Source organism: Amblyomma americanum, chromosome 7 (assembly GCF_052857255.1).
Source record: "Amblyomma americanum isolate KBUSLIRL-KWMA chromosome 7, ASM5285725v1, whole genome shotgun sequence".
Taxonomy (NCBI): domain Eukaryota; kingdom Metazoa; phylum Arthropoda; class Arachnida; order Ixodida; family Ixodidae; genus Amblyomma; species Amblyomma americanum.
In genome coordinates this window covers 126381435-126400794 of record NC_135503.1, presented here as the reverse complement: position 1 = coordinate 126400794, position 19360 = coordinate 126381435, and positions in this window count along the sequence as shown.

The window sequence follows — 19360 nt, the reverse complement described above, 5'->3', positions numbered from 1 at the left end:
CCTGGCTCGTGCTCGTTCACGGCTGTCGCCCGTACTGCCGCTTCTCCCAGCACAAAGGTAACGGGAGAAACCCATCGCTGTCTGCAACTGTAGGCAGGAAACGCTGGCGGCGCCTTTGCGCAGTTTATTCTATGCGGTAATGGAGAGAAGCGCTCCCGATGTCGGCATTTCTTTGAGAACCGAGACAGAGCGTGCCGCGAAACCTTCAGCATCCGCTGCGCGGCACGGCTGCCTAAGCGGCTCGCACAGAGCCCTTGGCGAACCCGGCTGTCTCCTCTCCTCGACTTCCGACGGCATGTCCAAGAACTGTACCGCCGACAAATGTGTCGTCTGCTTGCGTGTTGCACCGCAGGTGCCCTGTGCTGTCCTGTGGCCGCGCCCAGGGCAGGCGAGGAACCGCACTTTAGCCATTTAGTAAGGAGTATATCCAAACAAAACTTGCTGTTCTGGCGCAACCGCCCTCCAACCACAGGCTCACGCTCTCAAAACTTGCGCCGAACGAGACGGCAGGCTACACGCTTCTGAAGACAACGAGACGGTACGAATGGCCGCGCCAAGATTCTCTCGCGCTTATGTTGGCCCGGCGCCTGCTCGCGTCCGGCAGCGCTGTCGCGGGGAAGAGAGGGAGGGGGGAGGGGGGGGGGCAGTTGCCTGCATGTTAGGCTTTCTTTCTTTATATTTCTATAACGATGTTAGCTGTGTAACAAATCGGTCACCATTTTACGAAGAGCTGGCAGAAGGGGAAGAAATACTCCCAAACACGTGCGCGGCGCGGCACCCTAATGTTGCCAGTAAAACACCGTCAGTGTATGTACGTGCGTCATGTTATGCTGAGGTGTCTGCGATGTCTACTTCCTGCCAGCCTCGAGTTACATCGGCAGTGGACGTCGTTGTTGAACAGCAAACACTTGCGCCAAGAACAAGCTTATGCGTATGCTCCGCGAACTTTGTGAATGAAATGCAGATAGAAAGAAACCCACTGCCTATGCTAAACTCGGGCGCGGAACGAAGCGCAGCACCTGGCCTACCAGCTACACAGTACGTATACCGTCCTTACCAAAAGTAACCGGGCACAGGCGGTTTGTTTCTCAGCCGCGTAGCGAAGCACGTATGGCAGTAAGGTGTGTCCTTGTCCTCACGTTTCGGTTTTTAGGGGTGCCGTAACAGCTCCGTTGTACGGTTCAGAAGCAAAAAAACTGCCGCTCGATTAGTTTTGGGAAAGGGGCTACATTTAGCAGGCTGAGCTTTTGGATGATGTTGGCAAACAGTCATAATTCAATAGCACACGATGTAGAGACTTCACAAATTTGACCACAACTTCGTTTCGCCATGCCACATGTTTACGAACATCGGGATCGTGTAGGCATCGCCACTTGAAAAAAAAAACGTACTTTGTACTTGGTTAGTACAAAAATACTAATCGCATTTGCACAACGTGGTATGTATGCAAGCGCCGACAAGAAATTTTTGTGCACTGGCGGGAGCGGTGTAGGCGAGAATGCGTATTGCTTTCAGTGAATTTGCTTGTATCGCTCGCAGTAGGAACAAGCCTTCGCCAGCGACAGCAAGGACAGAATTTCAGTTTCCCTCCAGTATTTTCGTGCTTTCCCATGTCCTTCGCTTTCCGATACACCGAAATATTTGTATTCTGCCAGTGTGGGTATTTCGCGGTCTTGTATTCTAAGCACTTGGTCAGAAAATCTGTTGAAAATCATCAGACCTAACTTAACTGCGTTAAAGGTTAAGCCTAGAGGGTTCTCCTACATCAGTACAAGAATTAACCACAGTTTGCAAACCTTCCTGGCTATATCGTCAAATAGTAAATTATCGTCCGCATGCAATAAAGCCGATAGCCACTGCTCTACGACGTTTCCAAATAACCTGAACGACAAATTATAGCCTAGATTAATTTATTGTGGGGTTCTTTCCATATTTATCATCAAAAGCCTGAACCAGTGGTGAGAGGACAACCCTAACTTTACCCTTCGCGTATCTCGACAGTCGTCGTACTTCTTATCCATTCCCATTAGATTTAAACTTCATTATCTCGGTATATTTCCTGTAAGAAATCAATTATCTCATGACCGACACCTTCATCTTTTAGTGTGCTTAGTTTTCTGTTTATTGGGGTTTAACGTCCCAAAGCGACTCAGGCTATGAGGGACACCGTAGTGAAGGGCTCCGGAAATTTCGACCTCCTGGGGTTCCTTAACGTGCACATACCTCGCACAGTACACGGACCTCTAGATTCTCCTCCGTCGAAACGCGGCCGGCGTGGCCCGGATCGAACTTGAGCACTCTGACTCAGATATTTAACAAAACAAACAAACAAACTTGACAACGTTTAGGTTACCTACCATTGAGTTTTACGATTTACGTAAAGAGAGAAAATGCTGTTTTGGAGAGAAGGTGAACAGTCATCTAGCATGCACTGAGCGACTGAAATATTAATCTACTTTTACCTAGAGTGCCAACTAAATATGGTAAGTAGGCTACGATTCTCGGGCATGTCAACGTAGAACTCGTGGCCCTTTATTGTGAAAACTCGGCAGTGCCTATCTTTATTTAAAATGGCTGCGAAACAACACTTAACAACAATACTTTCTGCAAGTTTAATGTTAGCACATTAATGCAGTCTGTTTCTATTTATACTCTAGGGCATATTAACAACGTTCTCTTACTATCTCATGTTTTGTTTCTAGATCAAGTTAGTTGCTCTACATCCCTCATACGTTTAATCTGTTCATCCTAAGCACTTTATATTTTGTATAATTATCTCGAGTTTTAATTATGTTTGACTTTTGTTGGGTTGTTTTGTCTACCCGCTTCATTCTTTCTTTTCTCACGTGCCATCATATTGTTACACATCGTTTGCTCATATACTAATACAAGTTCTCTCTGGCAGCTTCTAACTTTGAGATCATCTAATGTCGTACTATAACGCAATAACAGTCCTCTATTCTTTTTCAAATAAAGGTCGAATCTGAAATATTTAAACTTTTTTTTTAATTCTTGTAGGGCTCCTCTCGTTCATCACGTGCGCAGTAGTTGCAAAGCAGGTTGTGCATTCACTTTGCATAGCATGAGGGCTCACACGTATAGTTTTCGTAGATCGTCCGAGGATTACTTCAATGCGGACCAAAAACCGGACACGGCAATTGGTTAGTCGACCAGAGATAACCGAAACGGCAGCTTTCGGGGCTGCGCGGTCGAGGAAAGAGAGGCACTGTATGTGTGTCAAGCAGGGTTTGGTTATCATGGCTGAACGATACCACGGAGATAGCCTCACAAACGCTTATCAAGTTTTAACAGCGGGAGGGAACATTTCAAGAGTAAACATCCAAACTTATCCTCCATCTCCGAGGCAGAGAAGTGCCAGTGATATGACTGCACTTCCCTTATCCTCTCTCTCATTCACACCGTGAGAGCGGACGCACCAAGGCCAACTTGGGTTGCAAAAAAGATTAAACATGCTGTTCTAAGTTGCGAAATCACCCTTCTCAATTCAGGCTCTGTTGATAAAGCTATTGCATTTTCTCTCTATGACTACACTGAAGTCGACCGCACGTGGCTGCCAAGGGTTGACCGTAGCTAACGAATAAGCAATGCCAACGTATAACACGGCCCGTTACATGTGGCCGACTTTCTTTTATTTCCTTGTGGCCAGCTTGAGGAATGTCAGGTGACGTTCCCTTTAATGTTTTAGCCCCTCCATGGCCAAGGCGGTTCTCATCACAACGCAGGGTTCATTTTCAAGAGCTGCCCCTCCTCACCTTAATGACATCCTCTCTGGCAGCAGCTGAATGCGGGATTATTCAGCGATGACACATTTACGACGGTGACGGCGGCCCTGCTTACTCCACAAATGCTAATTACAAAATGCAACTGCCCCACATATGGGGCAATAGATTAGGGAAAGCGTTATGCGCTAGTGGATGACTTTTTCGGTGATTCTCTTCAACGGTCAGGGCTTGGAGTGGAGCACGGTCCCGGCGGGAAGGCAGTTTAAGCCTTTTGCTGTGCGGATGAAAAAAGGCCTCCACCGTCTGGAAGACGTTGAAGTAACGAGCGTTAGCTGTTTGGTTTACTGGATCAAGAAAGCGAACAAGAACGCGCCGCTCGTCTCGAGAAACGGGATGTAATAAATACCATTTGAAACGGGGTAGTTCGCCACTATGCTCGGCAACGCGTGCACGCACGCCGCCTAGCGGAACGATCGCCGCCTAGCGCCATCTATCAGAGAAATTACGATGTACCTCTACCCATTGTCGAGTTGCACCCCCTCAAGATACGTCCCAAACGTAATTTGCTTCGTTTGGGGGGTCAAGGTGGACCTAGAATTCGTCTTGCGGTGCGATATGGTAACGCTTCAATTAGTAATTGCATGTTTATAATATTTACCTATTATTTAATTGTGGTTTTATTTCTATACCACAACTCATAGGGCTTTATTTGATTCGGTATACAACTGTCCCCGGATGGGTGCCCGTAACGGGAGAGTTTTCCTACTCGTTTCAGGATCTTTTTTGATGAGGGGGGGGGGAGGGAAAGGAATGAGAACGCGCAACCAATTTTAATGGCCGCGATCTTGGATTCGAAAAACCGAAACTATGCCGCCATTTCGTCCTCTGACGTCATACTCTCATAGTTCCACCTCTTTCCACCATACTGAAGCAGGTGCTTGTTTCTACAATGCTATTGTAGATGGCGCTACAAGTCTCAATGCGAGATGCGCTGTTTTCTAGTTGCAGCCACAGATGGCGCTTTGATCTTAGGGTGGTAGGAGACCTCACGAAATCTCTAAACATGATGAGTAGTTGCTGCTACAGATGGCGCTGTGATCAAGGGTGGTGGCAGACACCACGAAATCTCGAAATGTGATGAGCAAGAGCTGACTCTCTTAAAAGATGTTGCTATCCGCGGCAACACGATGGAGACTTCGAAAAATTTGGCCCTGGGCATTTCGAAAATCAACTAAAGCCAAAAAACAGTGCTTTCACGCTGTAATATGTTTAACAGAGTTAAAACCCTGACAACTCTTTTAAATTATAGAGAGAGCTCATGCACTATTGAGCACGCGCATTCCACACATCTGGTTCTATGTGATACAGGGCAGGGAAAAGGACTGTTTCTTCTTATATTATCACGGTCGCTCTTTATCATTCAGTACAATACCCCCCCCCCCATACACACACACACTCGTGTAGCGCAGAAAAAGCTATGTGCACATGAAGGCGTCCTGCGACTTTTTTGCAGGTTGTGAGCTGTTCGGTGCATGTGCGGAATAACTTCAATTTTTTTTTATCTTTCCTATCCACTCTTGCATTTGAGAACCTTTCCAGTACCGCCCAAAATAGCCCTTCGGAAGTTGTTTCAATCACTATCTATGGAAAGCCTGAAGCTTTTAAACTACGTACCTGTAACAGCACACTATCTACAAAGCAGTGGTGGCACGATTTCGTCAGGCTTGAACGAATGCTCATCACCGCAATTCCATTTTTAACTAGTTTTCTACCATTAGGTTCATTATCAGTCCGAGTTTCTTTATTTGGCTGACGAAAAGGGTTCAGCATAAGCTATACGCAACGCAGCGACCTATGCAAAGCAAAATGATAGGTGTAACGTTAAGAGACAGGAAGAAGGCAGGGTGGGTGAAACGTGGGTTAATGACATCATATAGTCGAAATCAGGAGGAAGATGTGGTCTTGGGCAGGGCATGTAATGCGTAGAGATAATTGCTGGTCCTTATGGGTGACGGAGTGGATCCCAAGAGAAGGCAAGCGTAGCAGGGGGTGACAGAAAGTTAGGTGGGCGGATGAGAATAAGAAGTTTGCGGGGGTACGGTGGGCGTAGTTTGCAAATGACAGGGTTAATTAGAGGTACATGGTAGAGGCGTTTGCCCTGCAGTATAGGGAGAGAGAGAGAGAGAAACTTTATTGTTGGAGAGGAAGTCGGGGCACGCCCCTGGGTCACCGCACGACCCCACTGCACTCAAGTGTTCATGTCCCTAAGGTCCATAACACTGGCAGCCTGGCCGGTGGCGATTGTCTGCACGGCCGGGTCCTCCGAGCGCAGCAGGGTCTCCCAGTCCTCCCAGGTCTTGAGGTACTCTAGGACGCGCGGGGGAGGGTCCGCCGGACAGAGGGAGAGGATGTGGAGGGAAGAGGCGAATGGTTCTGGGCACAAGGTGCAGGCAGGAGTGGGGAAGGAGGGGTGATAGTGGGCTAGGGTCAGGGGTGAGGGGAGTGTGTGTGTCTGTAGTTTGCGCCAGAGTGTTGCGTGTTTGTTATCTAGGGAGGGGTGGGGCGGGGGGTAGAGCTGGCGCGAGGCTCTGTAGGCCTGCGTCATCTCGCTGAACGAGTACATTCGCTCCCTCGCGAATCCCCGATCCGAGGCCACCTGAACCCGGTTTAAAGAACCTCGGGCTAAAAGGTTGGCAGCCTCGTTTCCGGGATTCCCGGAGTGCGCAGGCACCCATATAAGCTCTACCTGGCGGGTTGGGGGTGCATCGGGCGAGCCCAGTATGCCAAAAGCAGGGACGTGGACTCGGCCTCGCGCAAAATTTAGAATTGCAGTTTTAGAGTTTCGACTACTGATCCGGAGTTCCCGGGTTCGAACTCGCGACCGCGGCGGCTGCGTTTTTATGGAGGAAAAACGCTAAGGCGCCCGTGTGCTGTGCGATATCAGTGCACGTTAAAGATCCCCAGGTGGTAGAAATTATTCCGGAGCCCTCCACTACGGCACCTCTTCTTCCTTTCTTCTTTCACTCCCTCCCTTATCCCTTCCTTGACGGCGCGGTTCAGGTGTCCAACGATATATGAGACAGATACTGCGCCATTTCCTTTCCCCCCAAAACCAATTATTATTATTTTTAGCTTTAGAGTCTGTTAAAATGTACTGGGCTTCCGTGCGGGTGATGGCAATTGCGATGGCGGCTTCCTCTGCAGCCTCTGGGGTGGTGTCAGGGGGGAGAGGTAGTGTGAGGAGGGCGAATGAAGAGCAGTCCACAACGGCTGCGGTTGCTTTGTCACCCGTGCAGGCGGCGTCCATCCATACGGCGTCCGGCTCGGAGCCGTACACTCGGTGGAGTGCCTTCGCACGGGCTCTGCGGCGCTGCTCATGGTGGGAGGGGTGCATATTTTTTTGGCAGTGGCTGGATGACCAGCTCTCGGTGAAGGGATCGAGGAATGGGGAGGAGGGTTGGGTCGTTGGCTGGCGTTCTGATTCCGAGGGAGTCCAGGATATACCGGCCTGTGGAGGTTTGTGTAAGCCTTATGTATTGGGCCTGTCGATGGGTCTCCACGAGTTCCCTGATCGTGTTGTGGAGGCCCAGGCCTAGTAATCTGTGTGTGGGGGTGTTGAGGGGAAGATGAAGTGCGACTTTGAATGCCTTGCGGATCAAAGCATCCAAAGTATTTATGTCGTGTTTGGATAGTTCTAGGTATGGGGTAGTGTAGAGCACACGGCTGAGGACAAAGGAATGAATGAGGCGACAGAGGTCGCGCTCCTTCATGCCTCTATGATGGCCCGAAACTCTGCGAATGAGATGCGATATCGCGCCTGCAACCTGCTTGAGTTTCTTGAGGGTGGTGGTGTTTTTGCCATCGTTCTGGATATGCAGGCCCAATACGCGGAGGGTGTCAACCTCCGGTACCGGGTCCCCATTCAGTTCGATGGCAATGGGGGAGCATTACGGGACAGTATAGGGACAGCTAGGATGGTGATGTTGATGACCAGCTCACGTTCAGGAGTGACTTTGCTCCAGCACAATACAGTAGTTTCTAGGAGCTTTGCTTTACATAATAATTCAATGGCGTAAAAGGCCCCTTTCACCAGAAACTCCTATATTGGCGCTGTCAGCGTCGGCGCTGTGAGCGAAAATTCACAGGCATTGCTCTGCAGGTGGTCCCCAAAGAGCTACCTATAGGAGGCAGGTGAGCCACCTAGGTCACGTGAGCTTGCTGCGTCATCACAACCTGCCCACCGCATAGTGATCAGACTGCCCACCATGGTAGGTGGCAGTTAAATTAATGATTGGTCGCTCGGGAAAAGCAACCTGGACCGCACAAGGCCCTCCGCTGGGAGCACCTGTTATCGTAGGGCAGAGGCGCATCCCTTAACCGCTGTACCACTACGCCAGGAGAAGTATGAGGACTTTCAGGGATCTATGAATGTAGATTAGAAAACAACCTTCTGCTTATATAGGAACACATTACGCTATCGCGTCTTGCCCTTAAGGAGGAACATAAGTGTTTCCTCGGGTTTTACAGCGGAAACTGTATTAGCTTTGTGTATGCCATTTAGAGGGTTCAACGGCAGCCGTAATGCGTTATGCATAAATCATAACGCTATTGACATTGAAGTGTCCACTCTGCGCCGTTACTTTCCTCTGAACTAACCAGCGGCCCACTCAAGGCGTTCTCACTCTCCCGTCTAATGGTAAGACGGAAATCACACGGGCACCTTTCCCCTTCATCGAACCCAGGTACTCCAGCTTAGTAGTCGAGCACCTAACCACTTAGCCACCGCGGCGGGCAGAGCTCAATGGTGCTATGTTGCCAAAGCAGAAAGCATCATAATTTGCAGGCGCCTTCCATAGAGCGGCGGGCTTCCAATGCCTCGGGGCGTTCCTCCTGGAACCACTGCATGCGCGAGCTGTTTAAATTAGTCTCCAAAAAATGTTTGTCATTTTTTCTGAGTGTCTCTTCACTTTATCTCCGAAGTTAGCTTTGGCAACTACGCATAATATAATGTCACCTATGAAAAAGACAGTACGAAAGCGGATACACGAGGAAAAACTTGTGCGATTGCAGTGCTGAAAGCATCAGCAGGAGACGACCATGAAGCTGACAAAAGTTGCAAACAGATCCGTGGGGAAAAGGACAAAGGAGGGAGTGAAAAGGCAAGGGAGAAAGAGCAGTGGAAGTCCCTGTCTTCCTCGCACGCCAGCTGTGGCTGTGGTTGCATGAAGTGTCCACCGAGAATTGGAAGGAGAATTGAAACACTACGCCATTTCATTTACCCGCCGCTGTGGCTCATTGGTTAGGTGCTCGGCTACTGATCCGGAGTTCCCGGGTTGGAACCCGACCGCGGAAGCTGCGTATTGGTGGAGGCGAAACGCTAATGCGCCCGTGTGCTGTGCGATGTCAGTGCACGTTAAAAATCCTCAGGTGGTAGAAATTATTCCGGAGCCCACCACTACAGAATCTCTTTCTTCCTCTCTTCTTTCACTCCCTCCTTTATCCCTTCCCTTATGGTGCGGTTCAGGTGTCCGCCGATATGTGTCCACCGTTTCCTTTCTCTAAAAACCAATTTTGAATTTTTCATTTTCTTTCCCTTCCCTTCTCTTCTTTCACTCCCTCCTTTATCCCTTCCCTTACGGCGCGGTTCAGGTGTCCAACGATATATGAGACAGATACTGCGCCATTTCCTTTCCCCCAAAAGCCAATTATTATTTTCTTTCCTCAAAAGAAATTGAAAATTGGTTTTGAGGAAAGGAAGTGACGCAGTAACTGTCTCACATATTTCGGTGGATACCCGAACCGCGCCGTAAGGGAAGGAATAAGGAAGGGTGGTGGTGGTTACGACTTTATTGCCAGAAAGTGGAAGGGATTAATTGGGGCTGGGGCGAGTGCGGGGTGGCCTACAGTCGGGGCGACCTTTTGAGCTCGCGTGATGAGGGCCAGCTGCGTTGTTTTTCTTGAGCTGGTCAAGAGCTCTTGTCAGCTTGCTCCGCGGAGGAATGGGGTAAAGCAGGTAGTGAAAGAATAAAGGAAAATTACTGGGTATTAGCTCAGCTAATCCAGGATATATAAAGCGAAAGATGTCGGCGTTCACTGTGTTGATTGACGCTGGCGTTGACAATGTTCTAGACGGCGATGGCTTTGAGCAAAGGAAGGGCGCATAACTGGCTCCCTGGATATGCGGACGCCTCATTCGTGCTTTATGCATGTGGTGGTGGTGAGAGAGAGATGTGGCCTGAATGCATTAGCGCTGACAGCGTTGTGGCTGACATGCGGCACTGCAGCTATAGCCAAGCCGCAGCGTTAATTTGGCGATCATTGTCTCGCGATCAATCATTAACTGCATGCCACCTCCCAGGGTGGCAGGGAGGGCGCGCTGCCTATCCAGTGTGCGGAACGCAATCAAAGCAGGCTTTTGCAGTTGCACACCAACGCCACGTATACATGAAAGCGAGATTGAGGTCTCCACTGACCCACGGAGCCGGTTGTGCGCCTTTCCTTTCGTGAAAATGAACGACCTTTGCAAAGTTGTCAACGCCAATGAACTCTATGAATGCCGTCGGCTCACTTGTTTTGTTCGGGTTTTGAGGAAAGGAAATGACACAGTAACCGTCTCACATTTCTCGGTGGACACCCGAACCGCGCCGTAAAGGAAGAGATAAAGGAGGGAGGGAAAGAAGAAAGAGAAGTGAAAATTAAAAGTTGGATTTTGAGGAAAGGCGCGGCGCTGCGCAGCGGCGGAACACCTGTGGCTCTGTGCTACTAGTGGCGCATGCGCAGTAGTAACTAGGGAGCGAGAGAGTGAGGAAGAAATATCCGCGGCGAGGCGCGCGTTGTGACGTCATGTGCCTCCTCGGAGTACCGCCACGGCGAAATCGCAAGTTCACGACCATTAAAGCTTTCGCTTTAAAAATGGTGCGGTAGCGGAGAGCTCCGCAATAATTTCGACCACCGGGGGATCTTTAATGTGCGCCGAGATCGCACAGCACACGGACGGTTTTTCGCGTTTCGCCTCCATCAAAACGCGGCCGCCGCAGCCGGGTTCGAACCCTGGAACTCGGGCTCAGCATCCGGGCGCCTTAAACTGCTAAGTTCAATGCCGCATTGACGAGTCACGAAGAGGAGAAATGAAAATTGGTTTTTTGGGGAAAGGAAATGGCGCAGTATTTGTCTCACATATCGGCGGGCACCTGAACCGCGCCGTAAGGGAAGGGATAAAGGAGGGATTGAAAGAATAAGGGATGAAATAGGTGCCGTAGTGGAGGGCTTTGGAATAATTTCGACCATCTGGGGATCTTTAACGTGCACTGGCATCGCTCAGCACACGGGCGCCTTAGCGTTTCGCCCCCATTGAAACGCAGCCGCCGCGGTCTGGTTCGAACCCGGTAAGGAGTCCACAACGAATGTTGGTGAGAAGTGTGCGCCGTGGGATTGTCGTAGATTCACGATGCCGGCGAAAGTTTGTTTTTCATTGCGAGCTCGTGAGTGAGCAAACATTTTGCAAGTAGTTCAAAAGTGGATAAAACTCTGCACCGTATTTAGGGACGGATGGTTCCTCAAAACAATTAAAATATCATTGACGCACCGAAAAGCAAATAACAGACGATTACGGTAGTCGTTAATGCAAAATTTGAGAGCAGCGTGTTAAGCAGCTATCCACCCTCGGGAGCCTTCCCGCGGCAGCCACCTTCGAGGTTGCATTTCGTTCTGCTATAGCAGAGCGAAATCGGTTGTGCAAGTATACTTGCACAACCGATTACGCCGATGACTAAGACCACTGCGACGCCGAACGGAGGAAGAGACGCCTAAGCTAAGCTCAAATATCACGCGATTTTTTTCTCCCTCAAAAGATTCGGATAATGCCCTGTCAATGCCCTCAAGAAAAATGTTGCGCAAAGCCAGAGTTCGATGCATGACTGTGTCACTGCATGCCCTTCCCTCAGATGCTGGATTTGTTCAACCCAGTGCTTGCAGCTCTCCAATAGCTGGCACAACGCATCGTCCAGCCTCATCGTTCCGAGAAGTCGGATGCTTACGTTGTCATCAACATTATCAGCCGCAACGGCAAGCAGCCTTTCTACACACTGGAACGTCTGTGCTGCCTATTCGTCTCGTATTAGTGATGGAGGTCTATAGATATATGTTTACCCAGGTCGCACGCAGCGTTCGGCACCCCTCAAGGTGCGCAGGCTACAGCTCCGGCGGCCTGTAACTTTCAGAGCGTTTGTGATTCACGAAAAAATGCAGTCAGAAGACGGAACACAACGAAGAGACGAGGCACACACACGACGACTGGACTAACTGTGCTTCATTGAAGGAAAAACAGTCTCACAGGAAAAGGTGGCAAAGCATGTGCAGCTCAGTCATCAAAAATCTGCATTCAAAGGATAAGCCATGCTCTAGCGCCGTTGCGAAAGGAAGCTTAGTTCCTTCTGCATAAGGGAGATAGAAGGATTGCTGATGCAATCCTTGCATACTAATGAGGAACGCTCCGAGAGTTTCGCGCTCGACTTTTCCCTTGCCTCTGCCAACAATACTGACATTAGAAAACAGCGGGTAGCAGCCGCATTCCCGGCTATGCAGAGGCATGCTAGCACCGTCAAAAGGGGACAGAGAGTTGTGGTGCTCTTTCAGTCTTTCATTAATACACCGGCCTGTTTGGCAATGTACACTTTTTCGCAGGTCAGCGGAATCCTATATACCACACCTGTGGCACAGGCGACGTAGTGGTTCTCATGCTGCGCCTCAAAGGGTGAAGAATTACAAAGGGAATCGCCTCCAGGCGTTTTTCTCTGCAAAAACGCACAAGGCGGACTGCCCTTTGAGAGCCATTGTGAGAGAAGCAGGCACTTGGCAGAAGTTAGTGGGCCAGTATTTGCAGCGACATCTACAGTACATTACAGCTGCGAGCGCAGCTGCAGTGGTTGAAGTTCTCGGCAAAGGCACCCCTGGAGCCAACAGTGCGTTTTCCATTGACATTGAGGACTTGTTTTACAGCATCCCAAAAGCGATCTATTTGTTGCGGTGCATGAGCTGATTGAACAGCAGGGCCATGTTGCCTTTCAAAATGCATGTGGCGTTGCTGTGGATACGTTCCTTGAGCTGTTAACAATTTATCTTTCTTCCACCGCTGTTGATTTTAAGGATGCTGTGTACGTTCAGAAAAAAGGAATCTGTATTGGGGCAAGCGTAGCACCAGTATTGTGCCAGATATTTTTAGCAAAGTTTCACAACACATTGCAAGGCCTTCTTTTTGACAAACGTGTGTGCAGAATTTTTAGATATGTGGATGATTTCCTGATTCTTTTGAATCTATCACCCTGTGACACATTGCATGTGGTTGTAAACCAGATTTGGACAGCTGTTGAAGTTTGCTCGAGTGCCCTTTGTTTTACGTATGAACTACCCCCCAACCACTCGATTAGATTTTCAGAACTTCAAATAACATTTCGAGACGATGGCCATGTTTGCTCCATGGTGCTTCGTGCCTAGAACTAAGAAGTCGTTATCACCGTACTCATCAGCTCACTCCAGGATTGTCAAGAGAGGAATTGCTGATTAGAAAAAATTTTATTTACATATGTACACATGCCAAGTTTACCGGATACATTTGACATTCACAAGTTGACATGACGCTCAGCATGTAAGGCGAGCCAATTAGAGTGCCAAAACATCTTTGAATAACTAACAGGAATTTCTTGTGTGCGATTTAAAGCGGCGTGGCATGATTATTAACAGTGAGTGATACCGGAAAAATCTGACACGGAAAAAAAAGGGGGGGAATAAAGAAGAAGAGAGGAATTGCTACGAACTGCTTTCGTAATGCACTGCAAAAGAGTTGCCACCGCAGCATGAAGGCAAGCTTCGATAACCACTTTGAACGCTGAGAGGCGGCCGGTTTTCCGAAAGAGCTTTTGAGGGCGGTGGCAGAAACGTTGTTGCAAAAAATTAAGGTTCGAGACGTTAAAAGGGTTGACCCAAAGATAGTTGAAAAAAGAAAAATTGAAGTCATGCCTTATCTGCATAAAATATCCCACACCATCAAAAAGGTCGCCGGAAAGCAGAGCGTCAATGTTGTGTTTTCTGCTCCTTGCAAGATTTCAAGCAGGTGCTCACGTGTTGCACGAGGCAGGACTTATCGTCCGGTCTGTTCGAGGAAGCATGAGAACCGCTACGTCACCGGTTCCACAGGTGTGGTATACAGGATTCCGCTGACCTGCGAAAATAGTGTACATTGGCCAAACAGGCCGGTGTATTAATGAAAGACTGAAAGAGTACCCCAACTCTCTGTCCCCTACTGACGGCGCTAACTTGCCTCAACATTGCCGGGAATTCGGCTGCTATGCGCTGTTTTCTAATGTCAGTATTGCTGACAGAGGCAATGGAAAAGTCGAGCGCGAAATTCTCGAAGCGTTCCTCATTAGTATAAAAGGAGGTGATCGCATCAGCAATCCTTCTATCTCCCTTGTGCAGAAGGAACTAAGCTTCCTTTCGCAACGGCGCTAGAGCACAGCTTATCCATTGAATGTAGATTTTCGATGACTGAGCTGCACATGCTTTGCCATCTTTTCTTGTGAGGCTGTTTCCTTCAATGAAGCACAGTTGTTAGTCCAGTCGTCGTGTGTGTGCCTCGTCTCTTTGCTGTGTTCCGTCTTCTGACTGCTTTTTTTTCCGTGAACACGTACCAAGTGACCAAGATTTCAACTCTACTACGTTTGGGATTTGTTTGTCGTGCTAGATAAGACCATATTGTTCTATTTCTTATTCTTTTACGCCCCCCCTCCACCTTCATTCCTCTCCCCCAGAGCAGGGTAGGCAACCGGAACATTCTTCAGGTTAACCTCCCTGCCTTTCCTCAACCGCTTTTCTCTCTCAGTTGCAAATAGCACCTTGTCCTTTCGTCCGGTCATCGTTATGTGCGGTCTTATTGCTCTTCGTCTACGCTACGGCGTGCACCGACTTGTCCCGCAGCTTGTTCTACTAGTTTTGGATGAGGGCGAAGAAAGCTAGGTCGCCGGTGGGCGTACTTAGCGACTGCAGATGTGTGGTCTGACCAAGAGAGGTGGCAGGTTGTACTAATTCCTATATGGGTGAGTGAGTGGCGCGAAGGTTTAGTTTGGGAGAGGGAGAGCGTAGGGACAAAGCGCTTGCATGTGACGGTCGATGCCTGCCTCACGTGGAAACTTCCAGAGGGACAGCACTATGGGTCAGACCCAAGCGTTGTACGCGGGGTGTACCTAGTCCATTCACTGAATGTGGTGACATGCATCTCGAGATATTTGCACGAGGGAACAAAGGAGATAAGCCTGCCAAAAATAATGTAGTTTGGTCACGGGTAGGAGTGCCTTCCATGAAAAGATGCTAATCGTGTTTTGTTAATGGTGACAGTCATTGCCACTTATTACAACAAAATTCAATGTGATGTGGATCATTCTTATATGCGGTAGAGGTACTGTGATCCTGTAGTGTCAGCATTGCTGTGGATTGGGTGACAAACTACGCAGTCAACCCCGAACAAATGAATGTTTGAAGATGTGTTATTCGGTGGTCATTAATGTAAATTAAGAAAATAAAGGGCACGAAAAGGTTCCCTGAAGCTTTCCGGAGACGACATGGGACTTTTCGGATGAACACTTGCTTGTCGTAGACAAGCTGCTGTCGGTTAGTGAGAAAGATATACCTATAACCAATTCAAAAAGGGCTAAGTTTATCAAATATCTTTTCGAAATCAGGGAAGGTCGCGTATAAGAGTATTTAAGTGTCAAGGAAGGAGCTTAGGTCCCTAATGAATAACAACATTTAGGCTGAGCATGATCGTCTTGTTAGAGAATCATGCCTGCCAGAAAGAAATTTATCAACGTCACGCATTTAATTAGGCTACTTGTTCCTTTAACTTTCAGGCGACAGTGGTGATCAAGATCAGACGGTAACTGACATGAAGATGATGAACTTTTCTTTTTTGGAACCGGAATAATTTTACCTACTTTCGTGTTGGCCGGAAGCACTCCGGGTGAGAGAGTTTACTGAAATATGACAGACGAAATTACACTCTTGGCATTTTATGTACATTTTAAATACTGCATGTAGCTTTAATATTATCGACGCCAGCTGAAGAAGCGGGTTTTAGCGATTCGATGAGCTTCATAATACCGTGTGGCTCAATTGTTATGCCTGCCATGGTGAGGGGATTGGCGTCACTGATATCAGACACGGTGGCATACGGTTCTTTAATCAGTACCACAGAAAAGTAGTTTAAAAATTCGACGGCTTTATAGTCAGGAAAAGGGCAGTTGTTCTTGTCAAACAAGAATAAAGGTTTCAAATATTTTGCATTAACAAATTTTAAAAACTATTTAGCTTTACAGCGAAGCAGCGCGGGCAGCCTATGTGGAGAAAAAAAAAACCTTTAGCTTTTGCTTAAAGCGCTTCAAACATTTTTTTTTTTCTGTGGAAAACTATTTCCGCCCAGCGCAAACGTTATTATTGAGCTATAGTAGGATACAACTTAAAAAAACAGCAGTTGTTAACACTGGGCCACGGTCCGTGGCGTACTGTATTACTCCGCTAGCAAGTCACAAAAGTAAACGAAATCATCATTTTAATGTTTGACTTTATGGAACAAGCCAGGTAAGAAAATTCTAGATCTTATAACAGTTTTCCCGTAATTAGCTTATTGTTTAGGGGACAAGAGAAGTTTGAACAGCGGCCTATGTTTTTGTCGTGGAGGAATTTTGTGCATCGGTCCTAAATGTGGGCGGAGCTTCACTGCAGACTTAAGTTGTATGCGACTATAGCTGCTTTGTACAACCGTTTCTTCTTATTACGAAGGTGCTTGAGAAAAGAGTTGAACCTAGGTGACGATGAGCGTTCAGTAGTTTAAATTCTAGGAATGCATGTTTTGATTACGTGTTTAATTTTTTTTTGAAAGCGACCACTTTAATAAGAAACAATGTTTCAAGAAGTCCATAGGAAACTAATTACTCATGTCAGCAGGCTTGCTATTAATACTTTCGTAATCACCTTTGTCGTACCAAGTTTTGCTTTCGTTAAGTTTATCGGACGCGGAAGTCGAGACTGAAACTAAGCATGAATGATTATGTAATCACTGCAGCCGCGCGGGTGCACAAGTGATGAAAAGCCACTGAGATCAGATGTTAGGTCGAGGTCTAATTGCTTGAAGAATAATCTGTTTCTCTTGTGGGGATTGAAACGAACTGCGATCGGCCAAATGTCATGCACGTTCTAACAAAGCTACTTTGTTCCGATATTGTGAGAACCAGATTACCCCAGATTACGGACGGATCGCGAAATAGAAGGATGGCTACTTTCGGTCTTGATTCGGGCTACGTTCGGGCTATACGACTTCGTGTTAATCAACGACAAAATGAGAGCCAGCATCTGACAGGCGATAGCATGCAGCAGTGATTACTTGAGGGTAGGAAGCTTCGCACTGTAAGATAAAATTTCTGAATGGAACTTAATTTCGGCAACAGGGCACTGGTGATGTTTAGCGGGTATACGAGGACACTGCTTCCGGCACCAATTCACATGATCGCAACGAAAAATACAAAATGTGAAAACATAGTCTGTAGTTCAATGTCATTAATATATAAATATAACCACGCTTTAGATAGCAAAATGACGACAGATTAGATAGCTTCGCTGAGGTTTTGAACAGCGTCGCATTTAGATAAATGCTTGATATCAGTGTAGAGAAAATTTTGCGGATTGTGATCGAAAAGTGTACTGTACTGTTACTGACGCTATGGACGGTGTCGCATCACTTTTTCTTCAGCGACGTCAAAAATGTGTGATGTGCGGCCAGTTCAAATCTTATTATGGCAGAGAAATAGTTCCTAAATGTGGCTAACTCCCCTAAACACGGCTACCAGTGTAAAAGACCAAATCAAGACGTCTTCGAGGATGCTCTGATCATTGAATCCGCTTTTTCATATAATTTTTTCAGGCCGCCGCGGTGGCTCAGTGGTTATGGTGCTCGGCTGATGACCCTGAATACGCGGGTTCTATACTGACCGCAGCGGTAGCGTCTAAATGGAGGCGGATTGCTAGAGGCCCGTGTGCTGCGCGATGTCAGTGCACGTTAAAGATCCCCAGGTGGTCGGAATTACACCGGAGCCCATACGGCATCCCTCATAGCATGAGTCGCTTTGAGACGTTAAAACCAATAAACCAAATCGAACAAAACCAGATTATTAACGCGAACGCGTTAAGGGCCCCGTGTCGCAGAAAAGCCTGTGCCGCCGGCGTCGGCCGTGAGCGAGAAATCCCTCCTCCTCCTCCTCGCAATGTACCCCGATGCCCCAACAGATAGCGCGCGACGGCAGCGCCTCCCGCTCGTCTCGTTCGGGCGCAGTGGGGCCGTGCCGGCACGCAGGAATCACGTGGTGGGCGGCGAACAACGTAGCGCACATCCAAGGCACGTTCACCACGAAGCTTGCGGCTTGCCGCCCCTTCGTTCGGCGCGGAAGCTATGCTGGCGTTCGTGGCATGGGGTTTGTCGAGAGCGATGTGCCGACGAACTACGACTGCTTCTTGAGTCCCGCGCGTTTCGGCAAGGCGCCTGACAGCGATTCTACGTGGTTTGCCGCTCCGCGCGTCCGTTTCACCGTACTTAGCAGAGCGATTTGTCTAAAGGCGCGCTCACATTAGCGGGAAAACGCGCAACGCAGGGCGTTTTCCGCGTGCCGCTTCCCGCCCAAGCCGGTTTTTCTCCCGCGGACAGCCTGCTGTGCCGTCCCGCGGAGCGATGGGTTCAGGCGCGCTCACATTAGCGGTAAAACGAACGCCGGGCGTTTTCCGCGTGCCGCTTCCCGCCCAAGCCGGTTTTTCTCCCGCGGACAGCCTGCTCTGCCGTCCCGCGGAGCGATGGGTTCGGTACCTATTTTTCCCGTGCCGGTGACCAGAACAGCCAATGGGCGCCGACCGTGAACCGTGATGTCGGTCCCAGTTCAGTGACCCCGTCGGCGGAGGCGGAGGCTGCGCGCGTCCGGCCGGCCGGCCGGCCGGGCACTCGGCGGCTGCTTTGCCAGGGCGACGGGAGGGGAGCTAGCAGGGTGCGCTTTCCAGTCTTCTCTAGTGTCACGTGACTATCCCCTTCTCTTTCTGCTCGTTGGGGTCCTCCCTTAGTGCCTCCTCTCTCCACATTCCAAGACAACCGCAGCGAGAAAACGCGCGCAGTGTGAGCGTCATTCTGAGGAGCTGCGAGGCAGCGTCGACGTTGACGCTGTGCCGGTGCGGGAAGCTTCCGCCACGAACAAGGCGTCGCGCCGAACGGGTGATGGACGCCGTGGACATCCTGGCAGTGCTGCTACACGATGTCGAGTTCCACTCTTAAAGGCGAAGCTTAAGCGTCCTCCTTTTTTTTTTTTTGAGGCGAAAAGCTTCACTAGGCTCGTCAACACCGGGCTTCGCGTGAGCCACACTACAGTTTTGCCACGGCTGCGCATGCGCGAAACATAGTGACGTCACGCGGAGCGCAGGTGGCCGCTGCTGCCGCAGCCGTCGTCGGCGCCGCGCGCTGCCTCCGTCGTCTGACCTTTCGCCATGGAAGGAGGAGAAAACCCAGAAGTGGTAGCGTGGGAGTTGACTCAAATGCA